Consider the following 23,102-nt stretch of genomic DNA (forward strand, 5'->3'; position numbering starts at 1 on the left):
AATTTTTTCTGGCATTTCTGGGAATTGGGTTAATTTTAGCTATAAAAATAAATGGAAGCACTGGTCTTTGAGATGATGGGTTGTGTTCAGACTAACACTTTGAACCTTAAAATGAGTGACTAGATCAGATCAACCAGTTGACAGCCTGTCTCCATTCAGTCAGATTCTCTGAAGGCACTGGAGAAGCTTGGCATCCTCATAAAAGGCACCATACTTTTACTCTGCCACCCAACTGTTCACCCCCTTCTCTCCCTGATAAAACTGTCCTGTCCTTCAAACTTTAGCTTCAATGATGCTTCCTGGTGACGCCTTCCCTGAATCCCATTGATAGACTCATTTAGGCATTATTCCTGCCGTGGAGACTGGACTCTGGTTGTGAAATTATCACATTGTAGTATTATTTCTCTCTCCCTCAGTAAATTGTGAATTTTTTAAAAGATGGGGACTGTAGCTGTTCATCTTTTCATATCCAGCTCACTGTGCTTTTTGACATGATATTCAGTAAATCCTTGCTCAGTGAACACGCAAATGTAAGTGTGATCTATTTTTCACAGTTTCATTCCAGCTTGTTCATTCTGAGTCAGAACCGCCCATGAATTGAAACTTTCAGACGACTATTGAACCATGGGGATTCTACTTTGTTAAGTTCCCCCATTTTGTTTTTTGTTTTTTTTTTCTGGAGAACTTACAAAAATGTTAAGGAAGTGTCAGGATATTCTGCACAAGGGATATTAGGGTAATATAGCGTAACAGTCATTGGGCTAGGGAAGCCATGGGCAAACTACGGCCCGCGGGCCGGATCCGGCCCGTTTGAAATGAATAAAACTAAAAGAAAAAAAGACCGTACCCTTTTATGTAATGATGTTTACTTTGAATTTATATTAGTTCACACACACACTCCATCCATGCTTTTGTTCCGGCCCTCCGGACCAGTTTAAGAACCCATTGTGGCCCTCGCGTCCAAAAGTTTGCCCACCCCTGGACTAGGAGGTAAATTCTTGTGTAACTAGAATAGGCAAAATGCATACCTTGAGATGGAATGTTTTAAAAGTGAAATTGTTCCTCTAATTGTCTGTACTTTGTTCTCTGGAATGTAGGAAGCAGTCCATTAGTTCAAATCTGTCTTATTTTCCTCAGCTTGCTTGCTACAATTAATGCTTTCCTCTACAGATGGAAACAAAAGAAAGTTATGCTCAAATACAGCTTCTACTGAAAGATATCGATTTCCTAAAAGGCAGAGAAGCAGAACTGAAGCAAAGAATTGAAGCTTTTGATTTGTAAGTAATGTTTTCATTTTGACTATTCAGAGTCTGTGAGTTTAAAACAAATACTACTAATTATTCTAATGCTAATTGCCAAGTAGAGTTCTTGGTTGTAAAGGTGCATTCGGCTAGTTTTAAAAGGCATAAGTTGAGAGAAACAAAGACTAGGATTTTGCTTTTGAAATATTAGTTATTGGGATGAAAAGCAGTGAGACACCATCATCAGGCTACAGTAAAACCAGACCAGTACTTTGAAGAAGCTAACAACTGTTAACAAATTATGTTCAGTCACACACTTATGTTTAGTCATTGAGATCTAACGGTTCCATGTGCATGTAGTAACTCAATGCAGTGGCTCTGACTTGATTTGTACTGGGTGATGGATGTGTGTGTACTAAGTGCTCACCACTATTTCATTCTTCACATTGTACCTGCCATTAATGGCAAGCTCACCAGTCTAGTTTATGAAACAGGTTTCATTTCCATTAGGTTCTACTGTTAGTTGACTCTTACTTCCTTAGTGGATTTGCCCTGGTCTTCATTAATGTGGTTAGATCATTTATATAGGCTTTAATTCATTTTATTTTTCATCTCTGCTACATTACTCTGTTCTAAGCAGTACTGAAGTGGTAAATTGATCATGACAGAAAAAGAAAGTGACAAATAAGCCATCGATTTTCAACTGGTGTGCTGCAAGAATATATAAAACGTGACATACCTGACTGTAGTCAAGGGCGTTAACCTCTTTTTCCTTAGATTTTCAAATAAAAAAAAAAGACAACAGTCAACACAAAATAGCGGTTCATTGTGAACGATTCAAAAATATACCTGTTGTGTTTTTTTTAAATGGGCAAATATATTTTTGGCATGCTGCAGAATTTTAGTAGTTTATGTGTGTCAGAGATAAATAAGGTTGAAAATCGCTGATATCTTACGTAATAAAAGCCTAATATGCAAATTATTCCCTCTACTGGAGTTCCACTGTGAGTTTGACCACTGGATCAGTCGATCAGTCACTATGACGTGCACTGACCACCAGGGGGCAGACGCTCAGACCAGTAGGTTAGCTTGCTGTGGGCACTGGTGGGCTGGACTGGAAAGTGAGATGTGAGGTGAGAGCTGTCAGGAAGTTCCTGGGGTTTGTCTTGAGCCCTGGGCAGAGGCAGGTGGGAGCGGGAGCCAGCAGGGACCCGGTGGCTGGGGAGGCTTCTATGCTGAGAGCCTGGACTATGCAGCCCTCCGCAGCCTGTGGCCTTCTCAGTGCTCAATTTATAATCTTCAGAGCTGCTTATATTTATTTAAGTTTCACTAACTACTCCAGGAGAGTGGGTAACACCATTATAGGGGGCAGGCCAGGCATAGCTGCCCAAAGCCAAGGTGCAGCCTCAGGCTCCTGGAACGCAGCTGAGAGGGGGGTGGGGCTGAGTCAAAGAAACTGAGTCCAAAACTTGAGGCGGAGGCAGCAAGAGGTGGAGGATGATAGCTGTGCAGGGGCCTAGAAAAGCTGTTGTGTGGGGACAGCCAAGGAACCCAGTGCCTCTCCCACGGGACAAGGTCTACATCCCTCCCTCCTCCTCCCGGTGACCTGTCACCCCAGCTCTTCTCCAAAGGTTGGACTTGGCCCACAGAGCTCTCCACCACTGCACACCCTGTACTGCCTTGTCTGCCCCACCCCACTCTGCACAGCCCGCTCCATTCCCACACAGCCTTTGGAGAGCTCTGCTCCCAGAGGATAAAGTGGGAGGCTGCAGACAGGAGGTCACATGAGGAGGGGGCAGAGCAGGGCCCACCAAGTTAGATGGAGGGGAAGGAGGGAGAAACCACACAGGACTGGGGGCAAAGACAGTCGGGGAAGGAGGGCCATGTGGAAGCTTTGCCCTTGGTTGAAGTAGAAATCCTGACCCCATTTTACAGACCGCAGCAGAGTGTGTGTGTGGGGAGGGTCAAAGCAAAAGAGGGTTTGAGGGGACTGGATGGAGAGCAGCAACGTTTGATTAATGGCCTACTTACTATTTTTATTGATTTCAGAGAGGAAGGCAGAGTGAGAGAGAGAGAGAGAGAAACATCAATGATGAGAGAGAATCCATCGCCTCCTGCATGTGCTCCATACTGGGGATTAAGCCCGCAATCCAGGAATGTGTCTTTGACCGGAATCAAACCTAGGACCCTTTAGTTCACAGGCTGCGGCTGTACCTACTCTACCAAACCATCTAGGGCGACCCATGGCCTATTTAAAAACCACTGCAGTAGGCTGAGCAGGGGTCTTACCATGATGGTGTTACCTGATAATGAGGGTGTCTGTCTTTATGTTGGAGTAATTGGAACTGCAACGAAGTAAAGACACAGCAATGGAGCCTACAAAGGGTTTCCACGCACACAATGCAATTTACTTCATGTGGCAGCTGAATTTGGTGAGCAGAGCCTTAGAAGAACATGCGGTCTCCAAGACCAGGGGCAGGGGAAAGTTCATGCTGAACATTCTGTGCTGTGAGTTACAACCTATATATATAAAGGCATGATATGCTAAGTGTCTGACCGAGTGGTCAACTGACTGGTCGCTACGACTTGCACTGACCACCCGGGGGCAGATGTTCCAACCAGTAAGTTGCTTGCTGCTGGGGTGGGGCCCATCAGGACCAGGCAAGACAGGACCAGACTTGCCCTGGAGCCCTCCTGTGATCCCACCCCAGCCCCAATTGGGACTGGGTGAGAAGATCAGGACTGTGTGAGACCACCGTGATCAGCCAGGTGGAGGGACCCCTGCCATTCATGAATTTGTGCACCAGGCATCTAGTAAGCTAATAAGTATAGTTTACTGCTCCTTTGCTTTACATGTTAGTCAGCAGAGGGTGCTAACACATAGAGCTTTTATCCTTTGCTTGGAATGGTCAGCATTCCCTAGCACTTACCTGGCTCGATCAAAGGGAAGACCATTCCATTCTTCAGTATTTGGAAGTTCTGATTGACCTATCTATCTTTTTCTATTGTTCAGCACTCTTCAGTATTCAATCACTAGATTATTAAATATCAGAAACAAATCTTTTGTCTTTCATACCTATGGGCTGATCAGTTAAACCTCACAGAAATAATCTTACTGAAGAAATAAGTACTAAAGCAAAAGTACACTAACTTAAGTTTGGTATGTAGCTTTTCTCTGAATTTATTATGGCCATTTATTACCTGCAATCATTTTTTAAGTGTTCATCATCTTCTATGAAAAGCACTTTGGTCTTGAAACTTGCACACTCCCTGCAGCCTGGTGCACCATGCTGCTCCATCTGCTACTTCAGATCCCACATAACTTGGTCAGTTCATAAAATAGATGGAGAACTCCAGCTCTTTCCAGTTACTTCCCAGCAGTGACAGTCACATAACAGTTTTAGCTTGTGGAGCTAAAATTATGTTATTTTTTTCTCCTAAAGTCTTTACTTCAGCAATTACAGTTTTATTTTTTTGCTTTTTATATTTTTGCTAATATCAGAGGCTACAGAAGAAAATCATAAAAGTGTGGCTGATGCACTTAGGAGACAGGATCCTGAATATAAAGAGCATGGAGGAGACCTGTGACCAAAAGCTCAAGAATGAAATTCTAAAGAAATTGTTTGGTGTTCTTAAACAAGTAATAGATTTGGAATAAGTTGATGGAAACACAGCAATACTAGTGAAGTAGATAAGACTTAACATTTTATGGTGATAGTGTTTAAAAAAATACGTGTTTTTTATTGACAGTCAAGCCTTTCCCATGAATATTTAAGATAATTTTACAGAGTTACAGTATAGGGAATAGCATCCTCTGCTCTTTCTTACTCATAGCTTTTCTAACATGTATTGAGGGTCTGTGATTTGCTTTCATTTTATGGCACATTGTGAGTTGCTCAGCTCACATTGTAGATAAACTATAAAAGTGGTTGATCTAAGGCAGTTGTTCTCAACCTTCTGACCTTTTAAATACGGTTTCTCATGTTGTGACCCAACCATAAAATTATGTTCGTTGCTACTGCATAACTGTAATGTTGCTACTGTTATGAATCGTAATGTAAATAGCTGTTATGCAGGATGGTCTTAGGCGACCCCTGTGAAAGGGTCGTTCAACCACCAAAGGGGTCGCGACCCACAGGTTGATCAACTTTTTAAAAATTCACTTTTTTTAAAAAAAAATAATAATTTTAGGGAGGAAAGGAGAGAGACAGGTAAAAATCAGCATGAGAGAGAAATATTGATCTGTTGCCTCCTGTATGTGCCCTGATCAGGAATTGATCCCATGACCTTCCAATGCACTGGACAGTGCTTCAACCATCTGAATCAGGCTGACCAGGGCTGGAATTATAATGCCTTTTAGTTCTCTTTTCCTCTCCCGCCTCATACTTGCCACTACGATGGAGGTATCTATCAATTTATAAATTATTCTGCCTAGTGGTTTTAGTGCTTATCAGGTAACATGTGCCCTGTATTCCTTCAAGATTCTGCAAAGCCAGAATCAAAAGAAATAAATGGAAATTAACAATGGAGCAAAAAAATTATACAGGAAAAGGAAAATATGATAACTATGGTTACTATGACTTCCCTATAATCTGAGTTTTAATGTGTTGCAGTGATTAACTACTCAGTGCAGACATCAAGCCCATATGGTAACTTTTCTCTACAGTGCTCAGTGTAGTGTCTAGCACACAGGTGTTCATATAATATTCATTGAGTAAATGAATTTGTGGTGAAGAGATGACTCAACTAACTTTTGGTATGTCTTAATAAGTGGTCTCTTTTTACTGCCTTGCCCGTAATTTGTCATGAGATTACATTACATAGTACTTACATTACATAGTACTGAGCTTATTCTTTAAAAGAATTCTAATTAAAATATAGTACCTTTCCATGTATAGATTTTGAAATGATGACATACATATAGTATGTCAGCTTCTCGAGTATAATAGCAAATGCTGACATGTCTGTAGTTGTTAAACCCTTAGGACTAAATGAATGAGTAAATGTGTATGTTAATTTTCCCACTGCTTCGCAGATCATGTACTGTTTGATGTTGTCTGGTTTGGGTATCCTCTATGACTTGAGCAAGGGTGGGAATTCACAGGATACTCACCATCTCTCTCAACTGAAACGTCTGCTAGTGGCAGTTGGTGGAGATAAGTAAAACTTGAAAGTGTGCTTTTGGTATTGCTAACCCAGATATGAGGGTGGTCGAAGTTGGCCCCGAACCCTATGCCCAGCCCTTGAGGGCAAAAGTTCTTTGGGGTGGGGATGGGGTGCAAGGCAAGGCAGGTGGATGTGACTGACTTCTTGTTCTTGGGATTTAGAGTCAGTTGTACCAGTGTAAATTGAACTTAATTTACTTTTGTGTGCCAATCCAGACCACCATGGAATAATTGTTCTCAATAACCTCACAATAACGAGTTTTGGGGACCAAATTAAAGGATTGTAGCAGGTTTTATATTCAGAATTTGCATCTCTGGGCTTTGGTACTGATAGTCCTTGAAGTTATGCATGGCCATGTTCATGCCCTTAGGTGCCTGGGTGCCACAGAAACCCATACATTGATAGGAATCTGTTCAGGAAAGTGACAAGAAAATCATTTTGGTCATTCTAATTCTCAGGTATCAACTTGAGCTAAAGGATGACTACATCGATAGATCTAACAGACTGGGTGAAGAGGACAGGAAGAATAAAGGTGATTCTTGTGGAGAAGAAAGCTGCATTTGTAAATTTCTGGTATAGGTTATTAGCTTCCTAAATTGGGCCTGTTCTAAATTTATATGTGTGTGTGTAGCTTACAGTTTACTTTTACTACAAAATTAATCATTATTTTGTTCTTTTAATTTTACGTATCAAAAATGACCTTAACCTGAGAGAGGTAGGGTATTCAGGAGGTTTTTCTTCCCCCATCTACTTTCCTCCCTCCCCTTTGACCACCACTTGCTTGTTATCAATATTTATGGGCCTGTCTGTTTTGTTTTGTTTATTTTTATTTCTTAAGATTCCACATGTAAGTTAAATCATAAGGTATTTGTTTTTCTCTGTAACTTATTTCATCATAATATCCTTTAGATTCATCCATGTTGTCACAGGTGGCAAGATTTTATTCATTTCAGTGGCTGAGTAATATATCACATCTTCTGTATCCACACATTCATTTATTGATGGTAGTCTAGGTTGCTTCCAAATCTTGTCTGTTACTAGTAATGCTGCCGTGAACATGTGGGTGCACATGTATGTCTTTTCAAATTGGCATGTTGTTGTTTTTTACATATACTGAGAAGTAGAATTATTAGAACATATGGCCGCTCTTATTATTATTTTTTTTGGGGGGTGGGGGTGGGGAGAGTGACTTCACACTGTTTTTCCATAGTGGCTGCACCAATCTGCATTCCCACCAACAGTGTATGAGGGTTCTCTTTTTTCCACATCTTGGCCAGCACTTGTTATTTATCCATTTATTGATGATAGCTGTTCTAACAAGTGGGAGGTGATATCTCATTGTGGTTTTAAGCATGAGAGACTTCATTTTTTACTTATGGAAAATTTTAACTTCTCCATTCCCTGTGACCTCTTTCCTTATTTCTTTTACTTGTAACATATGTTTATGCCTCATGATATTTTTACCTGACATATAACTTCCTAAACTGTTTTATAACTAACCCAGGAGTAGGAAAGTTGAATAATTTTTCAATCTCTTGATATTTTATGTCTCAGTATATTTGTAGAAACTTGTCTATGAAAAGAAGTGAACTTAAGTAGAAATTTCAAAGGAACCAGAGCTGGGTACTTGATAAGGACCCATAAGGTCACCCAGTGTGTGGCTGCTCCTCTGTGACTATCTTGTGAAAACTAGACTAATACTTCTTAGGAATTAGTACCATCATGTAGTCAGCTAATTTTTTTTTAATGATATATCTGCATAGACTCATATTGAATGAAGTGGAAATGATGAAATAGACATTAAAATCATAAGACAAATCTTTGTATTTAAGGAAATTCAGATCTTTGTGTATGAGGGCTCTGAGCAGCTGGTGCAACTGGTTGGTATGTGTAGTGGAAGAAAGTTCACAATATATGTGACCATTAAGACTTCCCATTACCTGTTGGGTAATAGGACTTATTTCTTACTTTCCCTACTGATTTTTGACTATGACACCTGCTATTTTAGATGATGAAATAATCGTCATTAGGTCTGACATTGTACATAAATTCTTAAATGAGTTTTTATTCACTAGAAAAACATCTTTAATTGGTTGGCTTTCTCTTTCAGTAAAACCTATTCTTGTGCAAGAGCAGTCCATGGCTACCAATTCAAAACAGGAAGAAGAATGCAATCATTCTGCAACTCGTGTGAAAGAACTTGAGGTAATTGCTAAGCCTATTGTTTTTTGAAGTGGATAAAACTTCAAGGCAGTAGATGAAATTTTAGCTTCAGCCATACATTATTTAGCTTGATGTGTTTAGACTGTTTATTTTATGACTAAGAAGGCCCAACTTAAGTTAATTTAGTAGTTCTTCCTTTTAGTCCTTCCTGCTTGTTGCCTGGAACAAGTTCCTTAATCATTGGGGTGGTTGAGGTTCCGTGGTGAGCTGACCTATGTGCCTAGCCCATAGCAGGTGGCCAGTGCTTTTAGTTTCTGCCTTAGCCTCTCCTTCCTTCCCATCAGCAGAAGGTGAACATTCCTGTCATTACATTGGGATCTTACAGGATAAAACAGAATGAGATGTGTTTTTCACATGCCATTTATTTTCTTGCTGTTCATCACGTGTGCTCTCTGAAGGACAGAGCTGGAACTTGATGTACCTGGATATATCCTGCACATAAAATGTATTTTTGCAGCTGTAATGATCTATTTATTTGAGAACATTGTAGACTTTTGTATGTAAACATGAAATGTATAAAAAAAGGAAAGCACCACAGCATGTTTGTGATAGCTCAGCTTTTCATTTTTATAAACATTGCTGCAGTCTGTGATTGCTATTGGGACCTTAGTTGTATCTGGAAAATGGGCAACAAACTTAATCTGAAGCACTTGCTTTGTAGGCCAGGGTTCTTCTGCATAAGTATAAGGTTGGATGAACTTCCCCCGCCCCTTCTAGGGCAAAGATGAGCTTCCATGTTGGAATCAGGTTCTTCTTACTGCAGAGAATGAGTCCTCTGTCCAGTGACCTTACTTACTATGACACCCAGTTTATAGCAGCCTGCCAGTTTTTGCATAAGAAGTACTGCAGTAACTGTTCAAATGCAAGTTTTTTTTTCAATTCCAGCTTGAACTCGAATCTCTCAAGGCCCAGTTCTTGGCAATAACCAAGCAAAACCACCTGCTGAATGAAGAGATGAAAGAGATGAGTGGCTATTCGCTTCTAAAAGAAGAGAAATTAGAGCTTCAGGCTCAAAATAAATTACTTAAACAACAACTGGAAGAGAGCAGAAATGAAAACTTGCATCTTTTTAACCGTATGTCTTTTTCCTGATTTGCATGTCTTTGTAATTCATATTAGCTTAATATTATGACACTATGCTTTGTATCTGTAAGGAAGGCTTCAATCAGGAAAATTTTTATAAAATTAAGATTCTCAATTTGAAGTTACTTCCTTTTTTGCTTGCTATTACTATAGTATATTATTAGTGTCACTAAGAAGTATCTTTAAACTACAAATCTGCCTTCTGGGTTGTACAAATCTCCCCTCACTTTCTGCTGCTCAGATTTGGCCATTGAGAAGGAGGAATGAGAGTGAGGTTGAGGTTATTATTCCCTCTCCACCATTGCATCCTCACCCCCACTGTATATATTGGCTGTGGGCTGGCCCTGTGCCTCTCAGCAAGGCAAGATCCAGTGCTTACAGGATGACCTCTCACCATTGCTCTGTGCCTGTGCCAGATCTTTCTCTCCCAATTCTGGGAATTCTTCCCTCCCTGATGGTTTAGGCCAAGTGTGGAGACTGTCCTGCCCACAGGCTATAGAAGACCCATAAAATCTTTTGATCTGGCCCTGCCAAGGCATTAGGGGTGAGTTAATTAAATGTTTGACCAAATATAGGAGGCTAATTAAGTTGATAATTTTGTATGACCTGCAAATGATGTTATAAATATCCATGTCAAAACCGGTTTGGCTCAGTGGATGGAGCGTCGGCCTGCAGACTGAAGGGTCCCAGGTTCGATTCCGGTCAAGGGCATGTGCCTGGGTTGCGGGCACATCCCCAATGGGGGATGTGCAGGAGGCAGCTGATCGATGTTTCTCTCTCATCGATGTTTCTGGCTCTCTATCTCTCTCCTTCCCCTCTGTAAAAAATCAATAAAATATATTTAAAAATAAATAACTAACTAAAAATAAATATCCCAATGGCCCTTGGCAGAAGAAAGTTTCCCCACTCCTACTTTGGGCCCACGGAGTTAACAGCATGGCCCGATTACTAGCCCAGAGAACTATACCACCCTTAGTGGCTAACCTACATGAATCACCCTTTAGTGGTTCTTCAGTGACTGAAATGGTGGAACTCCATCTGATGTCTGCTTGAACCCTGAGTGTTGCTGACTGGTGCACAGATCAGATTAGACCTAGGGGTACTTAACAGGTTTTGATGGAGAACTCCTTTTATGCCTCCTGTGTGTGATAGAGGAAAGAGGTGGGCTTTCAGGTTAGTTAAAGGATTTGAAAGAATTTCTTTCATTTGCATTAGAAAAGAGTAGTGAAGTTTGCCTCTGCATGCATTCAACTCTTCTGAAATTTGTGCTCTTAGTCCATTCCATAGAATTAATATGGTATTAACTACATGTGTACAAAGAAAAGAAACAATTTAAAATATCTTTAGCTGCTTTTGCTAAGTGAGATGGGAAAACTTACTGTTGATAATCACCAGGCTTTTTTACCTTCTTCGTTATAGCTCAACCACCTCCTGAACTGGTAAATTTGCAGAAACAGTTGAAGGAAGCAGGAGCTGCTTTCGTGTTAGGGCATAAGAAGTTTGAAACTCACAAGGAGGCTCTGCAGAGACAGCTGCAAAGTGAAGTGAGTACTGATCTTTATTTGGTCGGGTGTTAGTCTGATCCACTGTGTACACATGTAAGCTTGGTGTGTGTCACACCAGTGTAAATCAGATTGGTTTTAACATCAAAAATTATCCCCCCACTATTCTAAGGTAACCTTCTCACCTGAGAAATTCTTGGGTGATGATATAACTATATTTATAACAGTAATAAAATCCCAAGGAAAGCGCACTCATAAACAGAAATTGTCCCAGTCTCGGTTGTGCCCTCTAGTAATGTCTCTTGATTCTTGCCCTGTGACTTAGAATTGTTGACACTCTGGTGTCTGCCTCATACCTTATAGAACTGTTCTTAGAGATGAGTGCAAATGGAGGTGGCAAACTTGTTTGTGTGCTCTATTGTTTTCTAGGGACCTGTGGACCACAGGCATGAAGCTGCTCAGAATGGGCAAAATGAAAAAGAGAATAAGCCCTATAAAAGACTTGTTCCTTTTGAAGTGAACTGGGATTTCTTTTACATTGATTTCTTCCCTTCTTTAAATCTTTTCAGACTGAGCATTCTGCAAAGCTGAAGGCCCGGATATTAAATTATGATGCTTCTGTAAGGAGGTTAACTATGCAGGTGGCTGATTTAAAATTGCAACTGAAGCAGATTGAGACAGGTTAGAGAGATTTTTAACTTACAAATGTGTATGTGTAAAACTTCCAGTATATATGGAAATGTAATGATCACTACTGAAGTTTCAGTAATTCTCATAGTAGGGGAAAAGCCATAGAAATATGTCATCTTAGAAGTAAAAACTCTGTCCATTTCAGGAATACCAACCAGTCAGTCATCAGCTAACGTGACTTGCTTTTATAGGTTCCTTTGGCTTGGAAGAGCCTTGTACCCCAAATAAGAAAGGTGTAATGGCACAGAGGTTCCCAAATTCATGGACCTTGGTTTTTCTTTTATATTTGTTACCTTGATAATAAGATCAATCTGACCCTTCAGGGTTTTTACGTGTTCCTTGAGAGATGAGTAAAATATGTGAGAAGCAGGGTGACTTATGTCACACTAGAGGCCTGGTGCATGAATTTGTACATGGGTGGGGTCCCTCAGTGTGGCCTGTGGGGATTGTGCTGAAACTGGCAGTCCAGCGCCACCTGCTGCTACTGCCTACCACTCTCGCTCATCCTGATCCTGCTGCACCTGCCACAGGCTCACACCCAGTCAGTCCTGATCAGGAGAAGCTCGTCTGCTGCAGTGGCACTTGCCTGCATCTGGCGCCTGTCCCAAAGGGTATGGAATGGAGGGGCGGTGGGGGGAGAACGCAATCTGCCCTTTGGGCAGGTGGTGGGATGCCCTTGCCTGCCCAGGATCCAGATCTGTCCCTGACGTTTGCAGGGATTGTCAAGATTTTTTCCTTGCAGAGTGTCTAGGGAGGGGAAGCAGCTGTGGTGCCTGAGGCCAACTTTCAGGAGGCTAGTGGCCCTGTGCTAGTGGTACTGGTCTGTTGGTGCCTGGCCTGTTCTCTAGAGATTGGACCTGCAGGACTACTGAGGGAGTGAGTGGCTACTGCTGCTGACTGGTGGGCCTCCAGGAACAGGTCAGTCAGCAGAGCGGCACTCCCCCTGTGGGAGCGCACTCACCACCAGGGGGCAGCTCCTGCGTTGAGTGTCTGCACCCTGGTATCAGTACATGTCAGAGTGACTGGTGGACCTGTCATTCAGTTGCTTTAGATAGAGGTTAGTATATATCACATTGATTATATACAATGTTTATGTTTTTGCACCTCAATTTTGAAGTTACTGATTAACCTTGGTTGGACACATTTAACTTCTTTGTGATAACCATTATAATAACCTGGTTATTAACAGGGAAGGAGTAAAAGGAAGATTAGGTAATAGAGACATGCCATTTATACAGCTTTGCCAGGGAATTGCAGTTAATAGTCTCCAAGTTTATTACCTAAAGATCACTGTGGGAAGGCACTAGACAATGGACCCATGCCCAGTGAGGTCTGCATGACGTGGGATGTTGCTTATCTGTTAGTCAGTCACACCAGGGAATAAGTCAGTAGCCAGAAATAGGCATGCCACCGCAAGTACAGGAATATTTAATTTTTAAGCTCCTGAACAAAGAAGCCCCTCTCTCTCGCTGCTCACCTCAGATTCCCAGCTTATGGTGTTCTTACCTCCCTCTACTCACCCTGTGACCCACAGCCATGTAGACTTCACACAGTGTACTGATGTACTAAATGTAGCCTGACACTAAATCATGCCCTGCTCCACCATGGAATGGACACTCTGGATACTGGCCCTACTCTTTGATTCTGCTGGAGCCCCGTCTGCACTCTTTTCAGGACTAGGCTAAGGGACATTGAACCCTGCAGACCAGAAAATATAATTACACACCAATAAAATACATTCATTCTCCCATGGGAGTCTTAGAAAAGTCTTTTTCTAAAGATACTGCAAGAGCCACCCACTACCACTAAAGTCGGAAAAATTTGACCCAGTGATTTCTCCAGCTACAGTTGGACCTCAGTTTCCTCATTTGCAATGGGGATATGAATATCTACTTTGCCATGGTGAAGAAGGCAAAATGAGATGGCTCTCAGTTGAGTGCCTGCAACACATCAGATACTCAGAAGGATTACTGCTATCATGTTACTGCATGTTTGCCCTGAGGATGCATACTGCCTGCCTCTTCTTCATAACAGGTGTACTGAAGCTGAGATACAAAGCTCAAAAAGAAAGTTTCTGTGTGTTAGCAGTTGAACTGGTTTCCACATTTCCTGGCCTGGAGCCTTCCTCAGTTCCTATTTGTACTCACTCCTCCTCAGTTCCTTTTCCCATCTTCCACACTAGTTTCATTTTTATCTCTTGACTCCTTCCCTGTTCCTTATTTTCTCTCAAGCCTATTTGCTAAACTGCCCACAGCTGAAATCACAGTGATCTCGAAAGATGAATAGTTTGAGGATGGAACCTTTTCAAACACATGCATTGCCCTGGAGGCATTGCTGGAGAGTAGCGGCCACAAGACTGGCTATGCATGTTCAGGTTTTGCTTAGGGAGTCCCAGCATCTGTACACCTCCCTACCTGTATGACCTAGCCTTAGCTCCCCAGGTGTAATGTGGGAGGAGCAGAGTTGTTAGTCTTGTTGTGGCTGCAGGTCCTCATACCCTTATCTGAAAACTAGAGGCCTGATGCATGAAATTTGTGCACTCACCTTCGGTGGCTCGCCTCAGACCTCGCAGCTGTGGCTTTGTCTGGAAGGTTGTCCAGAAGGATGTCTGGAAGGTCATTCGGCTGTCCGGTCTAATTAGCACATTATGTTTTTATTATCGACTAGAGGCCTGGTGCACAAAATTCCTGCAGTCAGGCGGAAGGGGCCCCCCAGCCTGGCCTGTGCCCTCTCAGTTCTGGAGCCCCACGATAGATCGCCCCAAAGATGTAGGCTCCTGGATGAATTGCCCCAAAGAGGTAGGCTGGAGTAGGGTCCCTGCCTGCAGGCATGTAAAGCCTCGGGACCCCCAGTGCTAGAAGCTAAGACCAGCAGGTCATAATAAATGCGAGAAGTTCACCAGAAGGCTGATGGGCTTCGATATTCAGCAGGGCTGAAAATCTGCAAATTATTACCTGCTGCTAGAGGAAAGGCCAAAAGCAGTTCCTCTAACCTGATAATTTTTTCCTGTTTATCAAACCTGACCTTTGATATGTGTGTTTATTTTGCTAAAGGGCAAAATGTGTAAATAAAAAGCCATGGGTCCAGAAATTCGGCAAGCCACTCCGCTAGAGAGCTGGTTTCCGCCTGGCTTTCCCCCATGCCTTCCAAATTTATACTTCTTGTCCAGTGTATCCATTTATGTGTCAGCCCCTTCTCCAAATTCCTGAACCCTTGATGCAAAAAGACTGCGGCACCCCAGGCCACGCCATGTGGAGCTAGCTGCCAGGCCCCACCTCCGTGCACACAGCATCAAGTCTGCGCCCACCTGTGCACGCAGCCTCCTGATGATGGATGTGATGGGCATGAGGGCATTGCGGCGTGAGGGCTTAACAACCACATAAACTTATATTAGCATAGATAGATTGGGCCCTATAGTGGTTTTGCCACAGCCCTGGGAGTTCTGGGGCAGCATCCTTTAGTGAACCATGTTTGCAGTCAAATATGTGACTATCCATGCTGGGTAGAATAAATAAAGGTAATGAATGGATTTGCATCAGTTCAGGTAAAGTTTATCAACAGTGAATTCAGGTCTGCTTAGGCTTTGTTACCAAATTTATGAATATGATTGTGGATCGTGGGTTGTGAAATAATATCATGCATTAAGAAGGAAGGCCTAGCTCTGGCTAATTTTGTTCAGTGGTTAGAGCAATGGCTTGCAGACCAAAAGATGGTGGGTTCCATTCCTGTCAACCACATATACCTCAGTTGTGGGTTTTCTCACCATCTTTGGTTGGGGGTGCATGTGGGAGGCCAAGTTGAGGTGTCTCTCACATCAGTGTTTCTCTTCTCTCTCCCTATTCCTCTACTCTTCCCTTTCACTCTTCAATGGAAAATACATCTTTAAATGAGGACTAAAAAAAAGGCCTAAAAACAAGGTCTGTGAAGTTATAACTGGTACATAAAGCTCTCAAAAAAAATGCTAATAAATAAGAATTGGCTTCAGAAATTGTTTAGTGTGCATATTTGTTCTTATTAATACCTCACTCTTCATTTAAAAAAAAAATATCAAGCATATTTGAATTTTTTTTCCTGCTCATTGGTCACATTATTTTCATTTAGTCCCCAGCCAAATCCATCTCTGTTTCATCATTCTGCCAGCAGATTTATGGTGTCTCCTACTGGTGAAACAAGCAGGGATTTCTTGAAAAAAATCATCTCAAACAGGAAAAGCTGATGGGAGAGACAGTTACACCAAGGATCATAAATCATCCAAATACAAGCACAGTTGTTTGCTCCCACATTTCTGATCTTTAGTTTGTAATCACACCAAGGCAAGAATGAAAGAGCTAGAGCAAGAGATTGATTGCTTAGAAAAAGCTTTCTTCGGTATTCTGTTGCTAGAAGCCCACTAGCATCTAAGAGTCTGCCTCCACTCATTTAGGTAAGCTTCTGCAGAAGGGGTTTCAGGACTTTCATGGTCCTTTTATCTGAGTACTAGTGAGTGAGCTGTAGAGAGCAAGAAGGAGGAGAAGTCTATGCTTGCTGTACCTGGGAAATCTTTAGCCTGAGTAGCTTCATCCTCACTGCACCTATGGTTGCCTGCTTACCAGAGACTTCTCCCCTGTGACATAACATTGTGGGAGGCAACGGGTTAGAGCAAGTTCAGCATTTTGCTTGACATGCAGACGTGTTCAGAGAATGGTAATCAATGGCTTTTCCCTTACTGCTGATTAGTTTTATTATTAATGCTGAATCCTTAATAATGTGGGTCAGTTATACATCATACTCAACTATTTGCAAGGATAATAGAATTTCTTTTCAAATTAAACTCCTTGGGAACCATGTTGCTGTTTTCACTGTGCAATTTGTAATACTCTTGTCCTGATACCTTTTGCCCTTTAGGTCTGGACCAATCCCAGTCCTTTGCTTTTCCCAGTCCTTGTCCTGAAAGAATGCTCCCGCCTTCAGCAACTGAATCTAGGCACAGCCTTTCCATCCATTCACTCTCAAGCCTTCTGGAGCAGAAAGCCAAGTAAGTTCCACATTCTGATTGGCCCAGCCAAGTCTGGTTAGCTGAATGGCCCTGACTTTGCGTTGTTTTAAAGTGACGCTCAAGACCATGTGGAGTGTAGAATCAGATTGTAAGATGATGTGTAATCTTCAAGAATCATCTGAATTATTTGGGGAAAATTCCTTTTAGCAAATAATTAATTTTTCCTTGTTTGCTAAACCTGATGTGTACACAGTGCACTATGGTAGCAGTAAGCATTTTCATAGTTCTATGAATAGACTTGGTTTATAGAAATAAAAAAGCAACATACAAAATCTACAGAAGCAAATTCAGTTTATTTTTAAACTTGAAGTAGTTTCACACATTTTAATTTTAAAGTCCTTCAAAAAAAATAAGTCAGTTAAAAAATATGTGGGCATTTAGTCCAAACAAAAGTCTAATTTGTCTATTGAGATAAATACTGAATTGGTAGTGGGTTGTAGGGTCTGATTGCTGAAGTAGAATGGCGTATGTAGAAGTTGGGTGGCGGGTCACCCAGGCTGGGATTGAGGCGCATAGGAGACTCCTGTCTGTGCTTGATCCATATGGACGGCACTCTGACTCCTTAGTTCTGGGCTCCAGGCTGGACATCTGTCTGCATATTTTGATTCACTCCCAGTGTACAGAGTTGAAAACTGCCACATGTGTCCATCATGGTCCTAATGCGTGTAATGTGCATTTATTTATATTGCTTTCTCATGATAAAGCCAAGAGGAGAAACAGCACACCCATGTGGGAGTTAGGGCACTTGGATGCACATGGGGCTTGTAGTTTTGCATCTTCAGCTGACTCATACTGATGCTGTGCAGAATTTGTTCTTTTCAAAAACGTTTTGTGGTTCTTGAAAATATAAAAGCATTGAGAGTGCCACATTATTTCTTGTCAGCAATATAATACCTGCCTCACAGTGTAAGGTGGTTCTGCAGAGTGCCCAAGCTAATGTCTTGATTACTTGGAATGATGCCAGTTGCATGGAGCGTGCCCAGTGCAGGACAGCTTTCATTTTCACAGAGCACAGTTCATTCTCTAGAGCAGCGGTTCTCAACCTGTGGGTCGAGACCCCTTGGGGGTCAAATGACCCTTTCACAGGGGTCGCCTAAGACCATCGGAAAACATATATATAATTACATATTGTTTTTGTGATTAATCACTATGCTTTAATTATGTTCAATTTGTAACAATGAAAATACATCCTGCATATCAGATATTTACATGACGATTCTCAACAGTAGCAAAATTACAGTTATGAAGTAGCAACGAAAATAATTTTATGGTTGGGGGTCACCACAACATGAGGAACTGTATTAAAGGGTCGCGGCATTAGGAAGGTTGAGAACCACCGCTCTAGAGCCTTTTCCAGAGTCACAAAGGCTTTTCATAGCCCTGTGCTCTTGGTTTTACCTTATTACAACTTCACACTCATGAATTTTATTCTTTCAACCCAGTCTTTATCAAAGACAAACTGAAGTTCAAGACAGACATAAATTTTCAAATGTGGATGAACTATCTTTTGAGGATAATGAGGAATTTGGATCATCTTTTGAACGTAAGTTTAAATGTAAGTACCAGTTTTTAACAGTTGAAAATGTAGAAAGCTAAGTCTTGGTGAAATAGATCCATTGTTAAATCAAAGGCCTTAAAAATTACAACATTTGTATTTTGTGATAAAAACATGGATACAGATGTATTACCTTTTTTATATCACAGATTTTGATGGGTCTATTTGAGTGTTACTTTTTTTTAATTTTCAAGATAACCAATAATTTCAAAGTTGGAGCTAAGCTCACAAGTGAACCCTTAACTTAATTTACCAAGTTTGGGATTGCCTCAGATTAAAATACCTGATTCTTAATTTTTTTTTCTTTTTATGGAATAAGAAGATGCTAAGTTATTTAAGTTATACAGATTCTGATGACTGCATCAGATGTAGAAACCTCATTCTTAGTGAATGAGTGGAGGTGGAAGTATATTAGCTTCCTTATCTGAAAACTGGAGGCCTGGCTCTGGCTCTGCCTTAGATTGTTCTCTGGGAGCATACTGCTTAAGTATAAAATTAGGATATAGAAGTCAGTCAGCTCTAAGGTTCTCTCTAGCCTAGGAAATCTTTATATTTGTATATAATCTGTAGTTTTGCATTGTGAGCTTCATTGTCAAATCTGAAAGTACTCTACTTTGAACAGTTAAATGAAAGAGCTTAGTAAAATTGGTAAATTCTTTGCAACTAACTTTTTAACAATTTTGTTAAGGCTTTACTATCTAAATGGAGTTCATATAATTATCAGCAAGTCAGGTGAATTCTGTCACTTTCCTGTTGGGTTATAAATCTAGTTTTGGAAACAAATCTAATTCTTTTAAGTGTAATAACACTTTGAGAAGCAAATAGATTGTCAAGTGGTATGCTGAAAGTCTTAGGATTAATTCTGTAGGAAAAGATCTGGCTTGGTTGCTTTGGCTGAGACTTGAGCGCAGCCAAAGTTACCCCCATACTGCCCTGCCTTCTTTTGCTGTTGTTAAGGACTCCTGGGACACTCATTTGTACCTATTATAGATGCAGCAGACATGCCGATACAGTTTGAAGTGAATGGCCTCCATCCTGCTGGTGACATGCCTCTCTTGGGAACTGCCTTGGGTGCTCCTCCTGCCAGACCTATCTCCTCTCATTACCCAAGTAAGTTTTCCTTGGTTGTAACTACAGATAGTATGATAGCTACTAAATGCCAGCCTGTTCCTAGTGAGTTATTTCATTTATTGAGGGAGGACCTTTATAAGCATAAATTATTCAAAGTCTTAGAGTTGAGTATTGCCATTGTTAATACATTTCTGAAATAAATTTGAACATGTAAAGAGGAGAAAATTAAAGGAGTTGCTTCTCATTAATCTTCCCCAACAGTGGCTTTTTTTAAAAAAAATCTTTATTGTTGAAACTATTACAGAAGTCCCCTTCTTTCCCCCATTGACCTCTTCCAGCCTGCTCCTGGCACACGCCCGCCCCCCCCTCCCCCCCCACACACACACAGGCCCTCACCATCCCATTATTTGTGTTCACTCATTATGCATATATGCATACAAGTTCAATGATTGAGCTCTTCCTACCCACCTCCCCTCCCCTGACTTCCCTCTGAGGTTTCACAGTCTGTTCCATGCTTTTATGTCTCTGGGTCTATTTTTGTTCATCAGTTTATTTTGTTCATTAGATTCTACACATGAGGGAGATCATGTGATACTTATCTTTCTTTGACTGGCTTACTTCACTTAGCATAATGTTCTCCAGGTCCATCCATGCTGTTGCAAATGGTAAGAGTTCTTTCTTTTTTACTGCCACACAGTATTCCATTGTGTAAGTGTACTATAGTTTTTTTTATCTACTCATCTGCTGATGAGCACTTAAGGCTCATTCCAAATCTCAGCTACTGTAAATTGTGCTGCTATGAACATAGGGGTGCATTTATTCTTTCTAATGAGTGCATTGGGTTTCTTAGAATATATTTCTAGAAGTGGGATCACTGGGTCAAATGGGAGTTCCATTTTGAATTTTTTGAGGAAACTATACTGTTTTCCACAGTAGCTACACCAGTCTGCATTCCCACCAGCAGTGTACTTTTCTCCACATCCTCGCCAACAGCTGTCATTTGATTTCTTGATGATAGCCACTCTGACAGGTGTGAGCTGGTACCTTATTGTTGTTTTGATTTGCATTTCCCAGATGATTAGTTACTTTGAGAATTTTTTCATATGTCTCTTGGCTTTCTGTATGTCCTCTTTGGAGAAGTGTCTATTTATGTCCTTTGCCCATTTTTTAATTGGACTGTTTACCTTGTTTTTGTTAAATTGTATGAGTTCTCTATATATTTTGGAAACTGACTCCTTATTGGATGTATCATTGGCAAATATGTTCTCCCATGCAGTAGACTCTCTTGTTATTTTCTTTTTAAAAAAATACTTTTATTGATTTTTTACAGAGAGGAAGGGAGAGAGATAGAGAGTTAGAAACATCGATGAGAGAGAAACACCAATCAGCTGCCTCCTGCACACCCCCCACTGGGGATGTGCCTGTAACCAAGGTACATGCCCTTGACCAGAATCGAACCTAGGACCCTTCAGTCCACATGTCAACGCTCTATCCACTGAGCCAAACCAGTCAGGGCTCTTGTTATTTTCTTGATGGTTTCTTTTGCTGTGCAGCTGCTTTTTATTTTGATGTAGCCCCATTTGTCTATTTCCTTCCTAGTTTCCTTTGCCCTAGGCACTGTATCCATAAACATGTTGCTGTGTAAGATGGCTGAGATTTTGGTGCCCGTGATTTCTTCTAGGATTTTTATGGTTTCCCAACTTAAATTTAAGTCTTTTATCCATTTTGAGTTTATTTTGTGTATGGTGTAAGTTGGTCTTATTTCATGTTTTTGCATATATCTGTCTAATTATCCCAACACCATTTCTTGAAGAGACTGCCTCTGCTCCATTGTATGCTCTTGCCTCCTTTGTCAAATACTAGTTTAGTATAGTGGTGTGGGTCAATTTCTGGGTTCTTAGTTCTGTTCCATTGCTCTGTATGCGATACTTGTACCAGTACCAGGCTATTTTGATTACAGTGGCTTTCTAGTATAACTTGATATCTAGTATTGTTATTCCTCCAACTTCTCTCTTTCTCAAGCTTGCTGCAGCTTTTGAGGTCTTTATTGGTATAATTTTTAGAGTATTTTTCTAAGTCTGTGAAATATGCCATTGGTATTTTAATAGGTATGCATTGAACCTAAAGATTGCTTTGGGTAGTATGGACATTTTGATGGTATTTATTTCTGCCAATCTATGAACATGGTATATTCTTCCTCTAGTTTATATCTTCTTCTACCTCTTTTTTCAATGTGCTATGGTTTTCTGAGTATAGGTATTTTACCACTTTGGTTAAGTTTATTCATAAGTCTCAATTTTTTGTTGTTGTTGCAGTGCTAATTGGGATTGTTCTTTTATTTCTCTTTCTGAGCGTTCAATATTGGTATATAAAAATGCCATAGTTTACTGGGTGTTAATTTTATATCCTGTTATGTTGCATCCCTGTCTTCCTATTCTTAGGGAAAATGGTTTTAGTTTTTAGCCATTGAGTATGATATTGGCTGTAGGTTTGTAATATATGGCTTTTTAATATGTTGAGATATGATCTATTTCTACTTTACTGAAAGTTTTTATCAAAAAAGGGTGTTGGATTTTGTCATGCTTTTTCTGCATTGATTGAAATGATCATGTGATTTTTGAGTGTTGCAGTCTGTTAATGTGATATATCACATTTATTGATTTGTGGATATTGTACCAGCCTTGCATTCCTAGAATAAATGCCATTTGGTCATGATGTATGGTCTTTTTAATGTATTGCTGGATCTCATTTGCTAAAATTATGTTGAAGATTTTAGGGTCTGTATTCATCGGGGATAATTCTCTTTCTTTGTAGTGGCTTTATCTGGATTTGGGATTAGGGTAATGCTGTCCTCATAGAAAGTGTTCCTTTCCCTTGGATATTTGGAATAGTTGAGGAGATTAGGTATTAGTTTTTCTTTGAATGTTTGATAAAACTTCCCTATGAAGCCATCTGGACCAGGACTTCTGTTTGCTGGAAGTTATCTAATTACTGCTTCAATTCCATCAGTACTTACTGGCTTATTCAGGTTTTCTGATTTTTCCTGATTGAGTTTTGGAAGATTGTATTTTTCTTATTTGTCCATAGTCTGACAAAGCAGTTACCTTTTTGCTTAAGACAGTTCTTCAGAAACCATTCCATTTTGGGAAATCATAGTATAAAATTGAAATGGCGGTTAATACCCATATACATCTTCAATGTGATTGTAGTATGTTAATAATTCTTTGTTTCCTTCATGTCTTTAAAAAAAAAATAAGGACAGAAGAACCTTTATATTTCAGTTTTCAGAAGAGCTGATGACATTGGAGGAAAACTCGTCATCAAACTTGTCTGGCCCACTTTCTCTTTCTTCTTACTGTCTCTAATTTACACACTTCCCTCCCCTGTGTGGAATCAGGGAGGAAAGCTCTAGGGGGAGATTAGAGCTTTGTCTCATACTCCAGCCAGATCTTTTTCTCCTTGAACTAAAGAGTTTAAGCCTCAAGCTTGAAAGGAGATTTCTTAAGTAAAACCACCTCTTGTTTTTCCAGTGTTTG

Source organism: Myotis nattereri (genome assembly GCF_964212035.1).
Source record: "Myotis nattereri genome assembly, chromosome: Y".
Lineage (NCBI taxonomy): Eukaryota > Metazoa > Chordata > Mammalia > Chiroptera > Vespertilionidae > Myotis > Myotis nattereri.